Below are 5,000 nucleotides of genomic sequence, written 5' to 3'. Positions count from 1 at the left end.
AGGGGAGGGGGAGGTGAGGGAAGAGTAAGGGGAGGAGGAAGGAGTGGGATAAGGGAGCCGATGGGAAGAGATAGGGAAGGGAGAGATGAGTGGAAGTTAAGAGGAACAAGAGGGGGAAATAGGGTATGGGAAGAGGGAGGTGAGGGAGGAAGGAGGGGAAGGACGGGAAGGGAAGAGGGAGAGGAAGGGGGAGGGGGGAGGTTTTAAAGCATGGGATGGGGAAGGTAAGGGAGGGAGGAGAAGGGGAAGGAGGGAGGGAAAAGGGATAGGAAGGGGAGGTAAGGAAGGAAGGGGGGGAGGAGGTTGTTTGCTACCGGTTTCATCCAGAAGCTTATTGTATGGGGGGGTTTTATTACCTATCCTCAGTCCTGCCATTTGTTTGTTCGTGATTTTCCTCATAATCAGTATCAGCAATTCCTCATTTTATTTTCCCATCTAAAGCCGATTTCAGATGGTAGATACGAGCCTGAACCTCCCTTCAGAGATGACGTAAAGACAGACATTTAACGAAACGAATCTACCGGTTGGAGGCGCCACCACTCTACAGCAAATCTCGCTCTGTCGTGAAATTGGGTACACTCTACACCCAAGACCTCGGCCGCTTTTTCTCGCTTCCATAAACGTTTCCCCGCCACTCTAACATTCGCTGTCGTCGGATACAAGGACGCCGGGGAGATAACGGGGGAGATAAGGGCGCGGGCGAGAGAGGCTGTCTGGACGCCGCCCTCGTCTCCTGCCGGCGAGGAACACAAGACTTTTCGGCGCGGATTTGCGAAGTGTCGACGGGATAAAGGGCGTGGAGAGGGGAGAGGGGAGAGGGGGTGTTGTGTTCTCTATGCTTTTCTCACGTCACCCCTCGTGATGCGAATCTTTCTCCTCCTCCTCCTCCTTCTCTCCTCATCTTCCTTTTCCCTCTATCGTGAGGCGAGGATGCCGGCCCCAAGGAATTGTGTGTTGTCTAAGTTTCCATGGGGTGGGTGTGGGTGAGAGGGGTGGGTGTGGGGGTTGAGAGAGGGGAGGGGGAGGGGGTAGAGAGAGGGGAGTGGTGGGAGTAGAGAGAGGGGAGAAGTAGGGGGAGGAATGATGGGAGAGGTCGAGGGAGGGAGGGAGGAAGGCAAGGAGGGGTAGAGGAAAGGAGGAAGGGAGGAAAGGAGGTAGGGGTAGAGGGAGGGAGGGAGGGAGGGAGAGGGGTGATCACGGGAGATTGGCTAACCTTCCCTTTCTTTGTGTGTTCTTTTTTTTACCTCCCATTTTCTGTGATTTGTGTGTTATTGCTTATGTTGACTCCTTCGCTGTTTTTTCTCGTTTCCATTTTTCTCTCTTTTATTCTATTTTCTTTGTCTCGCTTCCCCATGCACCACCAACATTCCTTTACTCTAAATTCCTTCACGATTTTATCCTCCCCATCTTCGCAGACGGTTTCTCTGTTCGCAACATCCAAATTATAAACTTTCAAATCAATTATCCAGAGCAGATACACATACACCCTAACACGCTCGCACATACACACACACACACACACACACGCACACACACATGCACAAAAAAAAGGCGGAACTCTCCCTGAACTCCCGAATATAAGTTTCATTTAACCTTGTTCCATTGTCTCCCGGCAGACCTTAGTTCATGGGAACTATTCCAAGTCCTACCAAACGCTGGGATCTTTTCCTGCTCGGATTTACCGGAAATGATATTCCCTAATGGAATTTTATCTTGGGAATCATGGATCTGTTGCCACTTCCAGCAGCGAGTCAGGTTTTTGGCCCGAATTCTTAATGGAAAAGGGATTCCGTATTTTGTTTATGCCAAGGATCAAAGGCGGAGGTTAAGCTTCGAGAGAAATCGCGCGCAAAACTGTAAACAAGTAGGTCTATGAGGTTTTTTTTCTAACCTTGGACTCGCCGAGACTTCGATGTCACGTGTTCCGCGCGACGGACTTCCTGGAATCGCTGTTCTGTGGGCCTTTGGAGGTTCCGCGGAGGCTTGAAGTCTTTGTGCCTTGATCGTGGAGTGCCAATCACTCTCGCGTCCTCTATCATGGTCGATGGTGCCATTCTGTACCCCCTCTCCCCTTCTCTCCTTTCCTCTCTCTCTCTCTCTTCTCTATCTATCTCTCTCTCTCTCTCTCTCTCTCTCTCTCTCGCTCTCTCTCTCGCTCTCTCTCTCTTCTATCTGTTCGTACGTCCATCCATGCGATCCATTTAACTTTTTCTCTCCACTCCCTCCCTCCATCTATGCATCCATCCATCCATTCACCCATCCAGTCGACCCTCCCTCTTTCCCTCCCTCCATCCAATCTACTTTTCTCCCTCCCTCCCTACCTCCATCCCTCTCTCCATCCATCTATCCAATCCTACTTTTCTCCCTCCATCCCTCTCTCCATCCATCTATCCAATCTACTTTTCTCCCTCCCTCCGTCCCTCCATCTACTCTACCTTTCTCCCATTCTCCATCCATCCCTCCATCTCTCCATTAATCCCTCCCTCCCTCCCTCCATCCATTCACCCACCCATCCACTCTACTCTCCTTCCTTCTTCCCTCCATCCATCCATCCATCCCACTCTCCCTTTCTCCCTCCTCCCCCACTCTTCTCCCTCCTCCCCTCCTCCTACCCCCCGAATCGGCTTGTATTATAATCCCAAAGGTAACCCCCTCCCCCTCCCTCCCCACTCCCCTCCCCCTCCCCCGCTCCTTCCCCTCCCCCTCCCCCGCTCCTTCCCCTCCCCCTCCCTCGCTCCACCCCCTCCCCCTCCCCCCTCCTTTCCCCGCCCCTTCTCCAGCCATTCATCTGTAGACTGACGATGCTGACGTCACACAGGATTCCGGTGATAAGAAGAAACTTAAACAGCGGCCGGTGGAAGGCTCGGGGGGGGGGGGGGGGGATTGAGAAAGGGGAGTGAGACGGGAGAAGGAACAGGTGGAGAAGGCGAAGGGTGAATGAGGGAAGGAGTATGGAGAAAGAGATAAGAGGTAAGAAGGTAGACGAAAAAAGGAAGAAGGAACAGGTAAGAAATAAGAAGGTAGAAGAAAGAAGGGAGAGGTAAGAAGGTAGAAGGAAGAGGTAAGAAGGTAGAAGAAAAAAGGAAGAAGAAACAGGTAAGAGGTAAGAAGGTAAAAGAAAGAAGGAAGAGGTAAGAAGGTAAAAGGAAGAGGTAAGAAGGTAGAAGAAAGAAAGAAGAAGAGAGAAGAAAGGAGGAATAAGTAAGAAGAAAAAAGAAAGAAGGAAGTGAATAGGTAAAGGGTAAGCACAATTAAGCATAGAAAGAGTGAAGAACGCAAAGGATAAATGAGGGAAGAAAGAGTAAGTAAAGAAGAAGCATAATTGAGTGCAAGAAGAGGTCGGGTGAGTGAAACTGAGAACAGGGAAGAGGAAAAGGCGAAGGATAAATGAGGGAAGAAAGAAGTAAGAAAGTAAGTAATGAATAAGGTTAACTGAGCATAGGAAAAGGTCGGTGTAGATTACATAACAAAAGTGAAAGTGCAAAGGTGGGTGAGGACATGATGTTGGATAAGGCTTAAGAAGGATTGTAAACATGTCAACGAGAAAATGAATGTGATTTGAGGCTAGGTTAAAGAAGAAGAAAAAAAATTATCAGAGACACAACCGTGCGTGGTTACAAAGTGATACCATAGGTAATATGACTAGGAGTATCGAAAATAGATATATCAAGTGTATATATCAAGTGGCCATTACATAAGTGCTACATGTAGACCAAGAAGGCAGTAAGTTTAACGAGAAAATCTCCCCTAAAGATTATGCTAGGTGCAACAATGAAAATTAGGTGAACCGCCGAGTGCTTTGGCAGGGAAAAGCCAAAGCACTTATTTAACCGTCTTAAAATGATATTCTGTGCTTGCCAGAGAATGTTGCTTGCTGCACCGCGTAGGTCAACTCTTACAGAATCTGCTCCGATGAGCCACTTTGCCTTGACACTGTAACACCAATTTGCATATCCGTTTCTTCCAGAATTTTACGGCGGCGCGTCTCCGGAGCCTACATCATTAAAGTCTCTTAAAACAGCGCGCGAGAAATGTCATATCTTCAGCTGATTGGAATGTCTGCACTTGATTGGTTATTAGGTTTCGAGTCACCCCATGTTGCCTCACATTCTAATGCATGCATAGCTTATTCGGTCTGATTTTAATCTCGAATTTTTCTCTCGCTTTGGTGCATCTCTCCGTCACCTGATGTGAGTTGCCATGGAAACCTGTTCGTTCCAATTCCTGCAGGAGAAGGCTACTGTTTCGGCCTTCTTAGTCACAACGGCTGGTGGTGTTTATCTTATGGATCGGAAGTATATTATGAAGTTGTGTCACAGAATAATTCGATTTTGATGTTTATAAAACCATTTAGTTTTCATTAACCTCAAATCCGAAACTATCGGTAGTGTTTTAAACACATAGATAAACGGAGAATGAAGCAGAGATACTCATAGTTCTATGAAGAACACTCATCGCATTAACAAGTAGATAATAATCCCACATAAATAATTAAATTCTTAGGCCCTCCGCTCCGGCAAAGTCGCTTAACAAAAACATAATGTGGCAACTCGACTGGCACAGCGAGGTCGGACGTCGACGAGAAAACGTGCAGAGTTCAGTGTTATCTAAGCGGTGAGAGGAAGCATACGCGCGCTCTCTAGCGAAACACTTGCGCCGTGGTAGTCACGTAATTCTCAAACTTGTTTTTATGTATGAATGCTAAAGTGTAGCATTGATTATACTTTTGAAGTTCACTATAGTGATCAACCAGAAAGTTGTGGTGCTTAGTTCCTTATCTCTTATACTTCGAGATTGCCAAAGTGCACAATTGAGAGAAAACTTGTTTTGTTGCTCGCCGTAAGAAATGTAGACCAGTCTTAGGTATGTACTTTTGCCCTATTGTTCTACCTTTAAAATACCGTTACTTTTTAATCGTTTATAAATGTTCTTTCCATGTCCACGTTACAGCGAAATACTAAACAAAATGACAGTTGGAGCGATAAGCCAGGGCACAGGGG

The sequence above is a fragment of the Penaeus vannamei genome, chromosome 15 (assembly GCF_042767895.1).
Source record: "Penaeus vannamei isolate JL-2024 chromosome 15, ASM4276789v1, whole genome shotgun sequence".
In the NCBI taxonomy this organism is placed as follows: Eukaryota; Metazoa; Arthropoda; class Malacostraca; order Decapoda; family Penaeidae; genus Penaeus; species Penaeus vannamei.
Note: the sequence above shows the minus strand (reverse complement) of the source record.